Source organism: Piliocolobus tephrosceles, chromosome 2, assembly GCF_002776525.5.
Source record: "Piliocolobus tephrosceles isolate RC106 chromosome 2, ASM277652v3, whole genome shotgun sequence".
Lineage (NCBI taxonomy): Eukaryota > Metazoa > Chordata > Mammalia > Primates > Cercopithecidae > Piliocolobus > Piliocolobus tephrosceles.
In genome coordinates, this window is record NC_045435.1 from 131,565,315 (window position 1) to 131,585,609 (window position 20,295).

A 20,295-nucleotide genomic window follows, 5' to 3' on the forward strand; every position below is an offset into this window, starting at 1 on the left:
ATTTCCATTGTGTCCATTGTGTAAGTAAAGAGGAAACAAATGGGAAACCCCCCAGTCCAAATTTCCAAAGAGCACCCCCTTAGGGTGCCTCCTAGCCAATTTAAAAACCTTACAGCTCGAACAAGACCTTAGGAGGAAGCAGTTAATTTTCCTTTCCACTGTGGCGTGATCGACCTCAGCAATTTCTGCCAGCGGCTAGGCAAGTGGTCCGAAATTAATTACATACAAGGCTTTTGTGCCTTAGGCTCTTGTCCCTATACTCCTTCTCTCCCCGCTCTCCCCACTCCCTCCCTTCCTGCCCAGACTCCTCCTCCTCCCCCCATCCAGACTCCTCCTTCCTCCTCCTTATCTACTAGTAATCCACTCAGTCCCATGCCTCCTTCGGGGCCCCCAACTGGCTGTCTTGAGTCCCCTATCTCTGCCCACACCCTCCTACAGTGTTAGCACCTTTGCGAGAGGTGGCTGGGGTGGAGGGGGTAGTCAGAGTACATGTCCCTTTTTCATTGGCCAATCTTTCCAAAATTGAGAAGCGTTTAGGTGATTTCTCAGCTAATCCTACCATATACATAAAGGAATTTAGATACCTTTGTCAGGCCTATGACTTAACTTGGCAGGACCTCCAGGTTATCCTAACCTCTACCCTAAACTGACTGAGGTTCTAACCCAATATACCTGGTTAGATCTGGCCTCCCCCACAGGGGCCACCATTTTGGCATCTTATGTCATTTCTCAATCAGCTCCTGACATTCGTAAAAAACTTCAAAAGGTAGAGGATGGTCCTCAGACACCAATACAAGACCTAGTTAAATTAGCCTTTAAGGTCTATAACTCCAGAGAGGAGACGGCAAGCTTGCCTTGAACAGAAGGTTCAGCTCCTAGCAGCGGCTTTACAGCCCAGTCGTAACCCCAGGCCAGAGAGCACACACCCCACAGACTCCAAGGCTGCAAAAAGAGCCTGCTATAAGTGTGGCAAGGCAGGACACTATGCCAACAGGTGTCCGCAAGGTCCCCGAGCCCCAACGCAGCCTTGCTATAAGTGCAAGGCATCAGGACATTAGGCCAGTGAATGTCCTAACCCTCGTCCACCAGCAACCCCCCTGCCCTGCTTGCCAGCAGGGAGGAAACTGGAAGTCTGATTGCCCCACTCTGAGAACAGGTGCCGCGCCTCCACGTGACCCCCTTTCCCAGGATCCTGGGAGCTCCTTCCAGCTTCTACATCTGGACGATGACAACTGAAGGTGCCGAGACTCGGGAACCCCCATCACTCTCGCCGAGCCGTGGTTAACTCTCCTGGTAGCGGGTAAGACAATTAATTTTTTAATCAACAGCGAGGCTACCTATTCTGTTTTGCCGTCCTTCTCTGGACCTAGCCTTCCATCCAATATCCCTGTAGTAGGAGTAAGTGGAAAGCCATCCACTCCACGAAAAACTCCACTCCTTAATTGCTGCCTGGCCAACAACTACTTTGCGCAGTCATTCCTCATTCCCAACTAAAAAGAGCCCCTACTGAAAGCAATCAGTGGAAATCAGTTTGGCTTTCCCCCACTCGCCTCAAACTTACTAAATTTTCTTAACTATCTTATACTCCCCAACCTTGCCAGGACCATCCTTCTGGGTTTTGCCCATATTCCAACAAATGCTTCCATTCCTCATTCCTATACTAATACTGTGCCTTATTTTATTCTTCATCCGTACCTCCAAATACCAACCATAGGCCCCGACCTTAACGAAACCCCTTAACAGCAGGAAGTAGCCAGACAGACCACAGCGCCCCTTTATCACTATTATCAATAAAAGGTTGGACTGTTTGGAAGAACGGAGGCAAGATGGTACACTTCCGGGTTCTTCATCCCCCCCTCCCAACTCTTCCCGTGCACGCAAAAATGCAACCGGCGACCCGGGAAGGTGCAGATCAACTGGGCATGCGCCAGGTGATGTCAATCCGAAGAGACCAAGATTTACCTGGTTGCACCTGCGGAATGCCCCGGACACGCCTGTGCCCCGCCTATTGCCCTCCCACCCCTAGAAAAGCCACTTTTGGCCAGTGAGCCACTCGGCCTTCTCACAGCCCCACTCCTGTCAGGATGTCGCGACTGTGGGAAGTCCGTCCGAGAGCCCCACCGGGGGACTCTGCCGGCCTCCTTTGCCGGAGGCCAACAGACTTCTCCCCCACACCTTAGGTGACCAAAAATAAACTTGCACTTTTGCTCCTACACTTGCCTACCCGCTGGTTCTTTTGTGCTCTCTCGGCTGGTCTTAGAAAAACAAATCACTTATCATTTCTATATGTTGGGATCATCAAGTCCTCTCGTCCAGCTATATTGTATATTTGAAATATACAATACATTGTTTTAAACTACAGTCACCTTACTCTGTTATATTAGAACTTATTTCTTCTAACTCTATATTTGTACCCAATTACCAGCCTTTCTTCATCTCCCCTACTGCCCCTACCTCATCTCAATTCACATCCTTCCCAGCCTCTGGTAACTATCGTTTTACTCGCTACCTCCATGAGATTAAACTTAGTGAGGAAGGCATTTTAAAAGCTGACATAGGCCAAAAGCGAGGCCTCTTACACCAAGCAATTAGCCAAGTCGTGAATGCAAAAATAGTTGTTGAAGAAAATTAAAAGTGCTACTCCAGTGAACCCACAAATTATAAGAAAGTGAAACATTGTTTTATTTCTGGTAGAGAGAAAGTTTTAGTGGTCTGGATGAAAGATCAAAGCAGCCACAACATTTCCTTCAACCCAAATCTAATCCAGAAGAAGATCCTAATCACTTCAATTCTATCAAGGCTGAAAGAGGTAAGGAAGCTTCCGAAGAAAAGCTTAAGCCTAGCAGAAGTTCATTCATGAAGCTTAAGGAAAGAAGCCATCTCCACAACATAAAAGTGCAAGGTGAAGCAGTGAATGCTGGTGTAGAAGCTTCAGCAAGTTACCCAGAAGATCTAGCTAAAATAATTGATGAAGGTGGCTACAATAAATAACAGATTTTCAATGCAGATGAAACAGCTTTAAATTGAAAGAAGACACCATCTAAAATTTTCATAGTTAGAGACAAGTCACTGCCTGGTTTCAAAGCTTCAAAAGACAGGTTGACCCTACTTTTAGGTGCTAACTTTAAGTTGAAGCCAATTCCCATGCATCATTCCAAAAATCCTACAACCCATAAGAATTACGCTAAATCCACTCTCCCTGAAAAATAAAGCCTAGATGAGAGCAATTCTGTTTATAGTATAGTTTACTGGATATTTTAAGCCCACTATGGAGACCTACAACTCAGAAAAAAAAGATTCCTTACAAAATGTTACTGTTTATTGACAATGCACCTGGTGATCCAAGAGCTCTGATGGAGATATGCAAGGAGATTAATGTTTCCATCCCTGCTAACACAATATACATTCTGTAACCCACAGATCAAGGAGCAATTTGAAGGCTTATTGTTAAGAAACACACTTTGAAAGCCTGTAGCTGCCATAGATAATTATTCCCTTGGTGGATCTGGGCAAAGCAAATCCAAAACCTTCTGGAAAGGATCCACCATTTTAGAGGCCATTAATAAAATGTGTGATTCATGGGAGGAGGTCAAAATAGTAACATTAACAGGAGTTTGGACAAAGTTGATTCCAACTTTCATGGATGACTTTCAACAGTCCAATATTTCTACGGAGAAAGTAACTGCAGGCATGATACAAATAGCAAGAGAACTAGAATTAGATGTGGAGCCTGAAGATGTCACTGAATTGCTGTAATCTCATTATAAAACTTGAACAGATAAAGTAGTCACGTCTTATGAATGGGCAAAGGAAGTATTTTCTTGAGATGCAGTCTACTCCTGATAATTCTGTGAACATTATTGAAATGACAACAAATGGTTTAGAATATTCCAAAATCTTAGTTGATAAAGCAGCAGCAAGGTTTGAGAGGATTGACTCCAATTTTGAAAAAAAAAAAAAGTGCTATGGGTAAAGTGCCATCAAACAATATCATATGCTACAGAGAAATCGTTCATGAAAGGAAAAGTCCACCAATGTAGCAAACTTCATAGTTGTCTTCTTTTTAAAAATTGCTACAGCTACCCCAAACTTCAGCAACCACCACTCTGATCAGTCAGCAGCCATCAACATTGAGGCAAGACCCTCCATTAGCAAAAAAGATTATGACTCTCTAAAGGTTCAGATGAATGCTAGCATTTTTCAGCAATAAAACATTTTAAATTAATGTGTGTATATTGCTTTTTAGATATAATGATATTGAATGCTTAACAGACTACAGTATAATGTACACATAATTTTTATTTGCACTGAGAAACCAAAAGAAAACTCGTGTGACTTGTTTTATTGTGATATTTGCTTTATTGCAGTGATCTGGAACTGAATCCACAAGAGCTCAGAGATATGCCTGAATATAATCTTAAACCTTAAAGTAATTCCAGAAATATGGATATTTGGAATGGTAGCATTTCATCCTAAGCCTAACTTGGTCTTCATCTAATATCCCATGTATCAAATTATAAAGCTTAATTGGTAGAGTCTGCACTTTCAATAAGGAATATTAAACTCAATAGCATCTTCTGGTATTAACTCACATCCCCATTATCAGTAGGAACCATGAGTTTCCAGAACTGGTGATGTCTGTTAATGGTGCTTTCAATGAAAGCAACAGAGGATGCTACTCAAAATAGCTCTAAACTTGAGACAATGTATAACTTTGCATATCCAGAGGATTTTATCATTGACCCAGGAAATATTCAACTTTTCTTTCTAATTCCTCAACTTTGCCCTCAGGCTTATCTCTTCCACCTAATTGCAAGTGGCTGTAGCAGCTCCAAATATTGCAGTCTCACCCCTCAAAAAGACTACAAAACTCCGTATCTTTCCCTTGTCCCTCTTATTAAGTAATGACAGTTTTTCCAAGTGCCTCCCAGCAGGCTTTCCTTTGTGTCTCATCAGCTGAGTTACATCATGTGACCATTTCCATTTCTATTACTGGAAAGATAAATAACTGGTTTAAACTAACCAATATTTACCCTCCTATGGTGAGAGAAGCCAGACTTAAAGCAAATGGTCTCCCATTACTTCAACAACTCACAATTCTGTGTGTACATGGAAGAAGCAGAAATAGGGGAGAGCAATGTCTATCACAAGTACCTAAAAAATAAATGTATTGGGTGCACAATTACAAAAAGAAACAAAAATTCAAAAAAAGAAAATGTGAGTTTAAAATAATCTCAGAGGAAAATTAAAATAAAATACAAATTACTTTAAAATTGTCAATAAACAAATATATTGCATTTTATATTGTCACTGGAAATTATGTTAAGAGAAAACTGGTGCAGCTAAAAAGAAAATTTTTTTTGAAAAAATGTCTTACAACAGCTAAATTAGGAGAAATGAGAGCTTTATAAATTATCACAATTTAGTTAATATTCTTCTATCCTGCCCATTAAAATGGGCCTCCAATTGACATTCAAACAACATGCTTAATTGGATTCACAGATTAAAGCTTTCTATTACAGTTAATTTAACTACTTTCCACATAGATTATATATATATATGCACACATATGCATGTATATATATATATGTGTGTATATATACACTTTTATTAAGAACTGATCCTGGTTCTATAGAAGGAGAGAAGTAGAATCCAATCTAGATTGATTTTGTTTATTAAAAAAATTTCTTACAAGATGTCTTTTATACACACACCTGTGAAATATTTATCTCTCTGTAAATGAATGTGTTGGCACTCTGCCCCACACAATTTTATATATTTTAAAACTAAAATGTCTTCCTAATTTTTTTCAATAGGTAAAACGTTTCCATGCTATAACAACAACAAAAAAAATTGTCAGGGGTATAATTGTGCTTCTCCATGCCCCCTCCTAAAGCCTATATTTTGGGAGCAGAAATTTAAAAAATGAGTGCCTCCTTTCAGACGTCAGAGCAAAAGCCAGACATCTCAGAGAGCAACTCCCCACAAGGGTGAGGATGTGGTTCGCTGTGTGTACAGGGCATCAAAGCAATCTCTGTGCTGTTTGCTTTCTTCTCAAACCCTGCCTCTCTCTGCTCCTCAATCTAGATACTCATGTCCTGCAGAATTAGAACACACTCTGCTTTCCAGCAGTCTCTCTACTATCACATATGGGCACACTCTCATGTGTGCTTAAAACTTTTAAGCCTGGTGTACATTTTCTATGGACTCAGGCTGCCTTCCACAGACTTGATAGCTACCTAAGTGTCAGGACTAAGAAGATACACATAACCATGGTATGATTTTAAACAAGAATGATCCAAGCCCGCTTTCATTATTATTTAATAAGCATTTATTGTCTGCCAGGAACTATGGATAACGATATTAAGAACAGGTGTTCTTAATTAGCCAGGCATGATGGCATGTGCCTGTAATCCCAGCTACGCAGGAGGTTGCGGTGGGAGAATTGCTTGAACCTGGAGGCGGAGGTGGCAATGAGCGGAGATGGTGCCACTGCACTCTAGCTTGGGCAACTCCATCTCAAAATAAATAAATAAGTAAGTAAATAAATAAAGTGGTCTTTATACTCAAGGAGTATTTGGCTAGAGAGAGAGAAAATGATAAAAATAATTTAAAAATTTAAAAAATTAAATAATTTTACAAATTTAAAAAATTTTTAAATAAAATAATAAAAATAAAAGTGATTTTTTAAAAAGCACAGGAAGAGAATGAAGTGTCATGAAAGATGTACAATGTATAAGTAGGCCACCAAAGAGGAATTCTTCCTGAAGAGTTCAGAAAAAAAGATTGAGGGATGATATTTGGTTCATAAATAATATAGGTTTACTATATCCCATCATTACAAAATGAATGCACTCTCCTAACAAATGCATAACTCCACATCTGTAAATAATCACCAAATAGACTTACTGCTGGATTTACTCAGTCCTGCTTGGTTTCATAAGTTTGAAATTCACCTACTTTCAAAGCAGTATTTTTAGTCACTAATTTCACAATCTGTTAATAGCTTATCTGAAAGATAATAATGTGCTGCAATTGTTATTAATGAAAAGAGTTTTCTGTCACTATTTGTTGAACAGGGAGAGATGACCCAAACCCAGGTTCAGTACATGCATGAGGTAGTCCACTGAGATCCATAAAAGGCTTTCTTGAAATAGACTTGGAATCTGTACACTTTATCAACAGGCAATGAATTGAAGGGTATGTCGTTTAAAGTCCTATTTACTCTGCAGGCACCTTTTTGGCTCACTGCTAAAAGTACCCATAAAAACTCCTTTTGAGCTAAAATAGTTTAAGTTGTCAACTGCACTAAGGAGGCCGTAATCCATGGATCATGATCCAAACAGATAAAATGAGATCTCAGCCAGTCATATTGAAGCTTAGTAAGATAATTTTGATTGTAGCTTGGTGAACTGATTAATGAACTAGAAAAGAATTTCTTGTGAATTCTTAAAGGGGTTTCTCATACTCTGAAAAGATTGATTCAGTCAATAATTTTCAATATTTACCCCAGCTTCTCATAAATATTTTTTAGCACTCTTCTTACCTAGACTAAAAACTAAACTAGTTCTTCCAGGCACCCAAAGCCACAAACCTTCAGCTGTAGAAGGTCCAATTCACTCATTCATTACCAGGCGCACATATAATGTGGTTAATCCTTCCTAATTGAAGGTTTTTACTGCTTTTGCTTTTTCTGCAAACTTCCATGGACTCATCAGCATGGTCCTGAATGAAATGTGTTTCTCCACATTGATATGTCTCTTTCATACTTGTGATAGGCAACAAGTGGCAAATAATTTACAAAACGCCAAGAGATCTGTTGCCTAGTAAACAATGCCTGGGACTTTGACTTATTCATTTCCTAGTGTTGGGAATGTAGATTTGAGAAGTAATTACCCACAAAAGAATTCTGCTTCAATTGAGAGAGTTCCAGTAATACCTGAATAAGTCACAAGTGACCACATCAATATAGAGCTCAATGGGTTATTTAAGAAATGGTACACTTGAGAGGTCGGGCGCGGTGGCTCACGCCTGTAATCCCAGCACTTGGGGAGACAGAGGCGGGCGGATCACAAGGTCAGGACATCGAGACCATCCTGGCCAACACGGTGAAACCCCGTCTCTACTAAAAATACAAAAAAAAAAAAAAAAAAAAAAATACCCGGGCGTGGTGGCGGGCTCCTGTAGTCCCAGCTACTCCGGAGGCTGAGGCAGCAGAATGGCGTGAACCAGGGAGGCGGAGTTTGCAGTGAGCCGAGATCGCGCCACTGCACTCCAGCCTGGGTGACAGAGCGAGATTCCATCTCAAAAAAAAAAAAAAAGAAAAAGAACTCATTGAGAACTGAGGACGTTTCTTAAAGGAGAACTTTGCTCATTTCTAAGCCACCCATCACATAACTAGTATGAGACTCATATGGTGTGCCTGAAGTATAATAGACCTTAGTAAAAAAATGACCTGCAGAACTATTCCAATTAGATCCTGTTGGCCCTTAAATCATTAATTCACTCAGCAAGTTTACATTCATTCAAGATTGGCTACATAATTTTGGGCGGCTGAATTCAAAATGAAAATTCAGGTTCCTTTTTAAAAAAGTATTAAGAAATTCAGCACAATGACATCTGAGCATTAAAGCAAGAGTGTACCCTTCTAAGTGCAGGGTCCTGTGTAATTAATTACACAAGTCCCACTCAGAAACCCAGTCTTATATTCATTACCCATGGTGCATTGTGTTGAATAATGCATGGAACAAAAAGATGAATAAGAAATAGTCAATGGCCAAGCACAGTGGCTCACAGGTGTAATTCCAACACTTTGAGAGGCTGAGGCAGGAGGATCACCTGAGCCCAGGAGTTTGAGACCATCCTGGGCAACATGGGGAGATCCCATTTCTACAAAAGATGAATAAGTTATCTTTATTAACAAAAATAAACATTTAAAAAGTTAAAAATAAATAGGTCTTGTCTCCAAGCAGTTTACAATCTAGGGTCATACCTAAAATCTATAAGTGTTGTTAATTACATTAAAAATATTCATTACACAGGTTAGAAGAAGAAATGAAGGAGTATATCCACTTTGGCTACCTGGGAAGTGTATTCACTCTATGGGCAATTCCCTCTCTCACACTATGTAATGCACACACTTGTGTTTTTTTATAAACTTCTTCAGTGCATTTGAAAAAGCTGTTCTTTATGACTGAACTGATTTCCATCGAATCTTTGCTTGGCTAATCCTGCTCATGCTTCAGGTCTCACAGTTTTACCAACTGAAAGATTAAATTAGATCGCCGGTTTCACTCTCACAGCTCTCCAGATCTTGCCTTCCAAGTGTCTATCATAAGTTTTTAGTTTTATATTTAAGTTGATGTTTTTTGTTTTTTGTTTTATTTTGTTTTCAGACAGAGCCTCGCTCTGTTGCCCAGGCTGTAGTGCAGTGGCGTGATCTCAGTTCACTGCAGCCTCCGCCTCCTGGGTTCAAGTGATTCTCCTGCCTCAGCCTCCTGAGTAGCTGGGATTACCGGAGCGTGCCACCACCCCAGCTAATGTTTTGTAGTTTTAGTACAGATGGGGTTTCACCGTGTTAGCCAGGATGGTCTTGATCTCCTGACCTCGTAATCCACCTCGGCCTCCCAAAGTGCTGGAATTACAGGCATGAGCCACCATGCCCGGCCGGTGTTTTGTTTTCATTTACTAAAAACTCCATGAATGCAGGGAAGCATCCTTCATTGTTGTTCACTGGCATCTCCCCACTTCCTATTTTATGACTAGGCCCAGGGTGGCACTTAATAGGTACTTGTTAAATAAATATCTTTAAATGAAAATCCTAACGGAAGTGGACATAAGCAATAAGAAGTTAAAAGGAAGTTAAGTGTAAATAAAAATACTGAACGAACCTATAAGTTATTAGAAAATAGCAAAGAGTCCAATTAGGCTGGAAAGTGGGTTTTGACTTATACTAGGAAATAGAAGGAACTGAAGTGCTTGATGAGGAAGCCATACTGTAGAAGGAATTAAATAGAAGGAATTAAAGTGCTTGATGAAGGAAGCTATATTGTAGAAATACTTGAGACCCTAATTGGAGGTTTATATGTCATTTAGTAAGTAATGAATGGAGACGGTTGTTGTGAGACATTTTTGACCAGGTAACTGTTTAAAAAATATATATGAGAAAATACAAAATTGTATTCTGAACAGAAGTGATTCTAAGCAACTTATGGGCTTGATTGAAGTGCTTTATGGGAGAGATAATTGTCTAGGTAGTATATTTAAAGAAAGTTGAGGCATGAATTTGAATTGAGAGAGAAGATTTGGGGAGGAGATATAGGAACAAAGATGAAGACAAGAAAAATACTTGAAATTTTGTTAATAAAGTGATTTAATTTAATCATCTAACTTGTCAGTTTTGGAGAAAATTAAAAAAAAAAAACCCTTCCCCTTTTTTCTAATCTTCTGTTGAATTAATAAACTATTAACTGCAGTATATTTGCCTAAAACAGGAACTTAAAAGTTGAGAAACATGCTTAAGTTCGGGCTACACTAACCACACGCCAAGTTTCATTTTCAGTCATGTTAGCTAACAGAACTGCAAAGAGAGACTAAATTTTTGATAATGTGTTTTTTGGAGTGATTTTTTAAAAGGATTATACAAACATTACCATTCACTTGAATTCATATTACTTGAAGGCATCTGAGCACATTTTGAAATGAAGTGTTTCAGTAGAAAAAGAAAATCTCACCTCCACCAAAAAGAAAACAATTGGGGATTTAACGAAAAGTTACAAAAATAAAATATGTCCATCCTTGGAAAAGGCTTATTTAAATAAATTATATGTATGAAACAGAAACCAATGAAACAATTTTTTTTTGTATTTAATCAGCATCTAACAGGTTTACTAAATTGCCTTCTAATGTTGATGTAAGGCAAAAGTGCAACCACTACTTCCATTAAAGGGAGACAAAATGCTAGAAGAACGTAGAAAAGAAATTATTTCTGTGCACTCCCTATGATAGGCTGATCATTTCACATCTCGGCATATTGCTAATGAATGTGGCATGTGAAGTTGGACGATAGTAAAAAGATTGCTGAAACTCAACGATTACAGCACATGCTTTAAAACTCAAGGGTTTCTATTGCTGGGTTTGTGACTCAGATGTCATTCCTAATAGGGTTATTTTGTGTTGCTGTTCAGTTTTTAAACTCTTACTACTTAATCTCTGAAGATGAATAACAGTCTACTTCAGATCCTTCATCCATTTTGAGACTTTCTTTCAAACAAACTACACAAATTACAAATCAAACTAATGTATATTAGTAATCATTTATGATTTCAACATGTATCCTATAACTATGCTGAGTGCTGATGATAAAAATAATAAGAAAATATACCTGTCACAAGACACAAGACAAAATTAGCACAAATTTAATTAAGATCTTAATTAGCTTTTACTTGTGATTCTAGCATCAGGCAACATGTTGTTTTATAAAATAGAATGGATGTTTTGATGAGCCAAGCAGAGAAATTTGCCTTGATAAACAGAAAGGGGCTAAGGAAAGCAGAAATGGAACAACAAAATAAAATGGATTGGTTGCTTCAAAGTTAAAGTGAAGGGGACTTCCTTCTCATGCCCACTAAAACTGGCCTGTCTGGGGGTTTGAATATTTTCTCTCTCTCTCTCCTGATTGCTCATAAAGTTAGATAAACAACTGGGTTTCAGCTTGGTAGTGTGGAGCTTTAACGTGAGTAATTCCATTTTGGTTTGGTCTCGTGGGCCTACTACAGGAGCTCATTTCAAACCAATGGCCTCCCATAAATTGTATTTGACAAGCCCCAAAAATAACTTTTAGTGCTTTATCCTCTGCTTTGATAATTTTTCAGAAGAACATTGAATGCATGAACCTAACTATGTAAAGCAGCAGTGATACAAAAATATTTTTTTTCTCATGCCAAGCATATTATGGACACTATTCCTGAGGTTTGAAAAAAAGAAATATATGTGCCACAGGTAATGTAAACAATATTCCTAGATATTGTTTGTTATCTCTTGGTGGAAAAAAAAATTGGCTTTGCTGCAAGCTGATTAGGAGATGAAGAACAAATATTCTTTTGCAAAGAAATTCTGTTTATCTATCATAGTAATTGCATTATATTCACTTCTTTTTGTATTAAACTTTTCTTCCTTATATTAAAAAATCTATTTGCAAAATGTTCCTAACTTTTCCCTTGCTTTCACATAAATAATTGAAACACAGAAGGCGTATGGTCTGATTGACTTTAGGAAAAATGTCTACCCTTAGATAAATGAGAAAATTCGTTGAAACGGCTCCTCACATTGAGTAGGTTGAGTACGCAGTCAACAAACACATTTTAGCTAGTGCTAGCATCAGTGAGGGCACCATCAAGCTTTGGACAAGGTAACACAATTTAGATTCTGACTGCCTGGCCCACAGTTTCCCATGTCTCGAAGAAGCAAACAGGACTTTCAATCAGTAATGTTAACAGCTTCCTTGACTTGGGAAAAAAAAAAAAAAAAAAACTGTGGAAGAGAATATCAAGTGAAACAAAGCAACATTTATAAATGTGAATCTAAAGAAAATTTTGCTCTGTTTTATTTCCTATTGTTTTACAAGCATATTTGCTTTATGCACTGTTTAAATCTCTGTTACCTTAAGAACTTGGTTTTGAGGTTTTCTGTTTTGGTTGGTTGGTTTTGATTGTCTTGCTTGAGTTTTTGTTTTTATTTTTTAATCTGTAAAATGAGTCACAGCTTCCTGACAAAAAAGAAGGAAAGACTAAAGTGTTAATATTTAAAAAGAACACTCAAGGTAAGTACTCTTCTTACCTCCCTATAAGTCTTATGGGTATTGTAAACAGCAAATGGATTAAGAAGACGACTAGAAAGGCATAAAGATATGCTTTGTATGTGATTTTATGAGATTATTGCAAAAATGAACCCTCCATACACAGGCTAATCAGAGACATTATAGGGTTGCTGAAAATGCTCAGAAGAAAGCAATGATGTCACATGGTGCAGTAAACAAATGCTGGACTTGTGGAGGTTTGGGGGTTGGGTTATTGTCAAGAAAGTAGGGTGCTTGCTGGCATTGATGTAACTGTAATTATTTATAATAGAGCTTCTCAAAAATTAGCTAGTATTCCTGGATGATAAAACATAGACTGTTGGGCCCTATGTACAAAGTTTCTGATTCACTAGGTATGGGGTCAGGTCCTAGAATTTCTAATATGTCTCTAAGTGATGCTGGTGTTTCTCTAAGTGATGCTGGTGTTTCTCTAAGTGATGCTGGTGTTTCTCTAAGTGATGCTGGTATTCCTGATGAGACTGCTCAAAGAGGAGTTTAAACTGAATCAAAAGCAGATAAAGAATGTAAATATGAGAAGCTGTCACACTAGAATGTAGTGAAGCTTTGACGAGAGAAGTATGCTCTGCCTAAAGTATTCAAGTTGAAAATAAAATAATACTAACAACAATTATAATAAATGCAGTTTTAAAGAAAATTAAAGGATATGAGCCTGATTCATCCTGTCTGCTTCTTGAATTTCCAGAGTTTTTAGGGTCCTCCTCTAAATTTTTATATATTCCAAGTACAAACTTGATTATGATTTATTGAATTTGGTCTCTATATTTTCATAGTGGAAAACTGAGGCTCATGAAGAAAATTAGAAAATGTAATGAGAAAGCCACAATAAAAAATCTCAAAAAGAGGGACTTTTCAGAAATAATTACAGATACCTAGGAATTTAAGAGGTAGGCTGCCACTTGCTGCAGGAAGCTCAGGAGAAACTGATAAAAGTCCTGGACAACAAGTAGTAATGGCTTGTTGTAAAAAGTATCCAAGGGCTGGCACTTAAGGGAAAGAAAACCAACATTTATTGGAGTTCTATGATACGCTGTAATTTCTTCTAGGCATCCTTTGAATGTTTTTCTCAATTATCCTCACAATTATTCTATAAGATGGTATTGTTAGTACATTTTTACAGAAAAGGAATCTAAAACTCAGAAACATTTAGAAGCTTGCCTGATGTCACATATCTAGTAAATGTGAGATCTGGGAGCTGAACAGAGGCCTTTCTCCAATGACCATTTGGTTTTTGTTATATCACTGGCTTTTGCTCAGCCGCAAAATTGAGAACATGAGAGGACCGTCTCTACATGAAACCCTTCCCTAAGTCTACTTTTCAATCTGAAAAAAATTAACAAATTATTTTCAGATAGTCAAATAACAGAGACATTATCATCCTGGAAGACAAACAGTACTTTTAATTATTTTATTAAAATACTCCGAAGAAAGGAGAGTAAAATGCAAAGAGCATAAGTTTTAGCTGCCAACTAAGCTAAATTTAAAATCATGGTTTCATTACTTCTTGTCATTCTGCTTTTCCCAGTAACATACGAGGGTGAGGTAAATTATATCTAAGTAATATGAGAATAAACAGACCTATATGACCCAACTTAAATTTAAATGATATAAATAAAATGTTCAAGCATAATTCCTGCCATATTACAGATGTTATAGAAATATTATTTCCTTCAACCTTTGTCTAAGTTAATACGACAAGCCAAAACACTCAGAAAATGCTCTTACTACTTGTTAGCAACTTACTTTTGTTTTTCTCAGCAGTCCCTTATCTGAACTCTTTTACTTTTGTTTCCTGTTCCATTGGTCTCTTCCGCTTTGCAATGCTTCTAATGCTTCTGATCTTTTACTGAGCAAAAATGCCTTTGTCTCATACTGTCTTATAAAAGACATACTAGCCCAGATCCTAACTTTCTCTAAAGAAAAGATGCTACTGAATGCAATGTTTAAGTAGCCTGAGATTGCACATGCATCATCATATTTCATACTTTCATATTTTTATTTATATTTCTTTGCAATTAGTTTTAGTCTTTCCTGTGTATAAAAATAAATATGCTCATTGTAGAAAATACTAAAAATGCACAATTTTTTTAAAGTCCTCCAAAATTCTGCAACTCAGAAAAACTTCTACATTTTTAGTATTCTTTTTTTTTTTTGCAGGCTTCCTTTCACCAGCTTCCTTTCACTGTGTGTGTGTGTGAGTGTGTGTATGTGTGTGTGATCATAATTGGATTCTAAATGGGTTATTTCATTTGAAAAATATCATATTATTTTTCTTTTGTCATTAGAAAATAATTTAATAATAGTTGTTAATGCTTGCATAATATTTCATCAGGTAACTATCCCTGCTTTATTTGTTTATAATCTCTCCTGGGAAAAGCGTTGCAATGTAAATATCTGTTTAAATTGCCATTGCTTGAAAAATAGAACTAATGAGAAAAGACACAATTACAATGCATATTCAATCTCATAATTACAGAATTTGTACAGCTGTGGCTTTGGCCACAGAAGAATTAATTAAAATATCAAAAATTCACTATCATTCACTAAGTGACTCATGAATAGTTTTACAAATTTATATTGTATATTGTTTTTATGAAAATGTTCATTGATATTTTGTTATTGTTAGGAAGGAAATAATTTTCTATAAATATTTGTTGAGTAAACAGAAATAGAAAAGACTTTTGATATTCTTATGGTACTAAAAATATTTTCCAAGAAAGGAAATGCCATTTCCTAACATTACACAAAATACATATGATAGATGGATAGAGGTTTATATAGTCATTGAAAGAATATTTCAGATTTTAAATTTTAACTACTTTTTTCATATTCAAATTCCTCTATCAATTCTTGATTCGCAGCTGCTATGTGAATCCAAGCAAATTTTTCATCTAGTGACCCTCTCGGGCAAAATCTTTAAAGACAGTTGAACTAAACAATTCTTATGTCCATTTCAGCCCCAAATCCTACATTTCTGTGTTCTAAAAGGTTAATTAATATGGTTTCTAAATCAAAGCATAATAACATTACACAAGGTACCTTGTTTTTGAGGATGAAAGAGAATATGCTTAAAAAAGTTTTATTAACATTTTTCAGGTATACTGCTATATGTCAACTAAAACTTTGGAAATTAAATTATTATATAAAGTATGATGATTATAAGTATTGATTATGTAGAACATGTGTAGTCACAAAGCATGCATCTAAAAAAGATCTTGCTTAGTTAAAAGCAATCTTGTTTTTAGAGCACTATTAGTTTTGATAAGATAAACCATTTGTGTAAGGCACAATGAAAGGAAAAATTCTTTTATCTTATCAAATAGAAGGTTACATAGGAAAGGATGCATTCTCCAGAATTTTGATAGTTTAAAATATTTAATACTGTAAGAGTTCTTAGTGGATCAGTAAAAACATACCATGAAAAGTTATTTTTGAGGGGTACTTAAGCAGTTACAGTGTTATCATATGAAGGCAAATTATAATGTTCCTTCTTACTAACCGGGCTTCTGTGTACTTTTTGATCTTTTGCCTAAATGCATTTCATATTCCTTGGTTATATCTAAAGAAAGCCAATACATTTAGTCCAAACATAGGAGAAAAGTAATCGGGGCTTTCATTGGAATCCAGTAGATGAATATATTATTTGCTGATAACCTTTGTTACGTGTACACAGCTGGATCTGGAGGTGTGGTCAACGTGGTAATAGAGATCACCAGAGGATACTTCAGACACCACTATGACTGGTATAGCTTTCTGCTCTTCACTCCTGTTTCAAAGGTTGCTCTGACGTTTTCAAGAAATGTGTAGAAATATGTTTGAGGCTCAGCGTGCTTCTCTTATTTTGCTAATAAAGAGTCTCTGGCATTAGCCAGACTTCTTGGAATAGTAATCTTTTTTAATAGCAAGCTAACATATCTTCTAACAAAAAACCTTCCCTTCCCACTTTTTTTAACCAGTTTGCTGAGTTCCATGTCAGTATTCATTTATTTCTTCATAAGAGCCTAAAATGCCTTGCATTTTGGCAAAGTAAATTTATTTTATTTTTTAGCTTTTAAATTATTTAAAACAAAAATGTCGACTACTTGAACTTTCATTTTTATATCAACCAATATTTCCTGGTCTCCTTTTCAAACAAGCTAACTTTTCTGAAGATTTTTAAGAGGCCACCTGATTTCAGGAGTAAAAATAAGTAAATGAGAAGAAAATATTTACCATTTTCAACTACATCTGTGGCAAATAATCAAAATGTGCATATACCCAAACTACAAAGTATCTCTAGTTAAAATATAAGCTGTTTAACATTATCTTTAATGTTAGCAACCTCACAAATGCCTTCTCTACAAGTCAGGGCCTCACAGAAAGCCATAAAAGGAGAGGAATATAATTTCGCTTGCTGGCACTTACTGAAAAGCTAAAATAGAATAGTAACAGAAATCATATTTGCCAGCCCTAACCGAAGGAGTTGTGAAACATCTAAGAAGATTGTAAGTTATTATAAAAATGTTGTAATTACCATGCTATTAACTATGCCTTATAGGAGCTGAAACTTTTGTTTAACCAAAAATTATTTCAAGAACAGGCAGCTAATTACTTACATTTAGAAAATATATTGCATACAAAGATACAGAGCATTTTAAAATGTAGCTTTAAGTTGAAATGCAATAGTCCATTTTTTTACTCCCTAATAAGAACTAGGATTTTTGAAATGATATTTTCAAGTATAGTGATAATATCTTTGAAATAATTCACTTCTTTTTCCAGTTGTTGGACTCAAAAGATTTTTTAAAACTGTGTCATTTATTTCATAAATCGTGAATTCTTTAAAGCCAACCTGAGTGTGTGAAAGTTAAAGCACATCTGCAGTAAGAAATTACGTGATTCTTACAATGAGTTATTGCTCTTTTTAAAAGTGATTCATTGGCTATGGCTTGGGTAGTTTAACCCTTTGAAGTATGCATATCTGTGTATTCAGATTACACATGTTTTGAAAAATTCATAAGTTTTGAATTACCGGTATGTATGTGGAATTGTGAGGTCAATACAGAAAGTTTGGATGAAATACCACTTTGGCAGAATCCTAAAGATTAGTGTCAGCTATGGAATCTTTTTGCTGATGTAGTAATGTACACGTCAGTTCACCTTAAACAATGACTCTCTATCTTAACTACTGCATTATGTCATTACATACTGTATTTATGGCTTTTTCAGGTATAACTGTGAAAGCTTTATTAAATGATTTACATGTCTTTTCTAATTACGATTTTCAATTTATGTCATATCCAAGGGAACATAACAAGAAACTAAATCAATTTATTTCTCTGTGTTTCTTGTTTAATAAAAAGAAAACTAAACTTTTCTGATTTTTTTCTGAAATTGCTTTTTCATGCTTTTTAAGAACAAATTTATCTTTAAATTTAAATTCAAATATGAAACCCTTTGCCAAGATACATGTTTAGCATTTTTTTTTTTACCTTCAGAGAACTTTGTTCCCGGTAAGAATAATTTATCCTGGTCCCAAAACAGTTTTAAACTGGAAAAAGAAGTCACTTTTAAGAAACCAAAATGGCCATTTTTGTCTTAAATGGATCTACCAATGCCTTCTTTCTCCTTTTCTCCACTATTCTCACTCACACACACTTCAACAAGTCTACCCATACCCTATTTTCCACACTGTTTCTTCCCTGGAGTAAGTCCTTTTCAGGCTACTTCGTGGTTTGTCCACAGCCTAGGCAATGCAAATATCACCCAAATGAGTCCCTGAGATCCATGTTAATAGAAGCTATACAATGTAGTGATAAGAACCAGTTGGCTTCTCTGTCTCCAAATACCCACCTAATACATGTTTGCAGATTAGATTTATAATAGATGAATTTCCATACAGTTCTGTGCTCTGTAGGGAAATGTAGTTGCTTTAGAGTCAGAACGGCAAAATGTGGCTCCTCTGAACTTAGAAGAGAAAATTCTGACCCCTCCTCCTTCCCCATTTTAATGGTTTGACTAACCATAGACAAACACCGTTAGCATATTTGGGGAAGTAAGTTGTTATTTTATCGGTTTGAGGACTTCTCTAAACTTATCTTTTATATGCTCTCCAGCCCTGGGCTGTGATGTTTTCTGGTTGTCTTCAAACATCTGAAAAGGCAAAAGCTCTTGCTCTCAGTTCTTATTAACTTCTTGTCACAACAGGAATAGTCTGTTAATCTCATTGGCCTATAAACTTATTTTTTTCTTTCCTTGGTTTTCTCCCCAAAACATTCCCCAACTTAATTTACTGCTTGGAACTTCTATATTGAAGACCACCCATTTCCTTATCTATTTCCCTGCTCATTCTTCACTGTATCTGTGGATACATCTGATGCTCTTTATTCTTAAAAGGATGGGAAAATAAGAAATAGGAAGAAACTGAGGGGTTGTTTTAAATCTCAACCAATAGAATTATTAACATTACACCCAGCTATATAAATCTATACACTCAAGTGCTCAAGAAATTTCATTTTCTTTTACTATCACAATTTTAAAAGTTTAATTCTAACTCTGAGACATCTTCCCATTGGGATGACAGGAAATTCAATCCCAGGCACTCTCAGTTCTCCCCATCTTCTCTCCCTCCCCTTCCCCCAGGCCCAGAGTTGTTAAGGAATAGATGTCAAATGGTGATGTGGAAACAGTAAAAGGTGGAAACAGTAAAAGGTGGCACCTTTTCAAGAATGTGCCCTTCCTCTACATAGGTCCATCTGATTGCTGATCTTGCTTTGACAGATCTTCTGTATTTTCAACAGAAGGCATAAATGTTAATTTGTATGTGAATTCTTTCACATTGTAAATATTTATTTAAATGATGCCATTTAAAAATATATAGTTTTAAGCCAATTCAGCCCATTGGCCACCATTTTACAACTTCTATCTTGGACATGGTAAGTGCCATAAGTGCGCTTGCTATCAGGCTGCTTCAGCCTTTGTTCCCTGCATGAAGACAAGGGTCAGCCTGGCTATCTGTCTGATAACTTTTCAGAGCCCAGGGGCTCAGGGGAGATGCTCACTTAGATAGCTTCTACCCTAACATTTGGTGATTATCATTTATTACAGAGTACTTTGTGCTTCAGGAGTTCTATAGTTCTAAAAGGTTGTTTGCACAAGCACAACAATAAAAAATTAATTACACCAAACAGTAGGCATTGCATGGTTCTTATCAGGTGAAACTAGAGGAAGTATTTGGCATGTTGCTTTATTCTTTGCAGAGATTCCATAATTCCAACACTATGAGGAATATATTGGTAAAAGGAGAGATGCTGGTGTCTGGCCCCCTAATACATGATGGGCTTCAAAAGTCCAGGCATGAGCAAATAGAAGATGTGTGAATCTGGACATGGATAAGGGAAAGAATGGAAAATAAAATTCCAAGAGATGATATAGAGTAAACT

At 36.6% G+C, this 20,295-nt stretch overlaps 1 long non-coding RNA gene across 1 annotated transcript in view; it reads right to left on the minus strand.

The window, feature by feature from the left end:
* LOC111555772 overlaps window positions 1-18,810 on the minus strand; it is a 53,765-nt gene extending 34,955 nt beyond the window's left edge. Inside the window, exon 1 of the long non-coding RNA XR_002735641.2 lies at window positions 18,754-18,810. This is a non-coding gene — a long non-coding RNA (uncharacterized LOC111555772). The remainder of the gene's footprint in view (window positions 1-18,753) is intronic.
* Window positions 18,811-20,295: the final 1,485 nt, after the last annotated feature.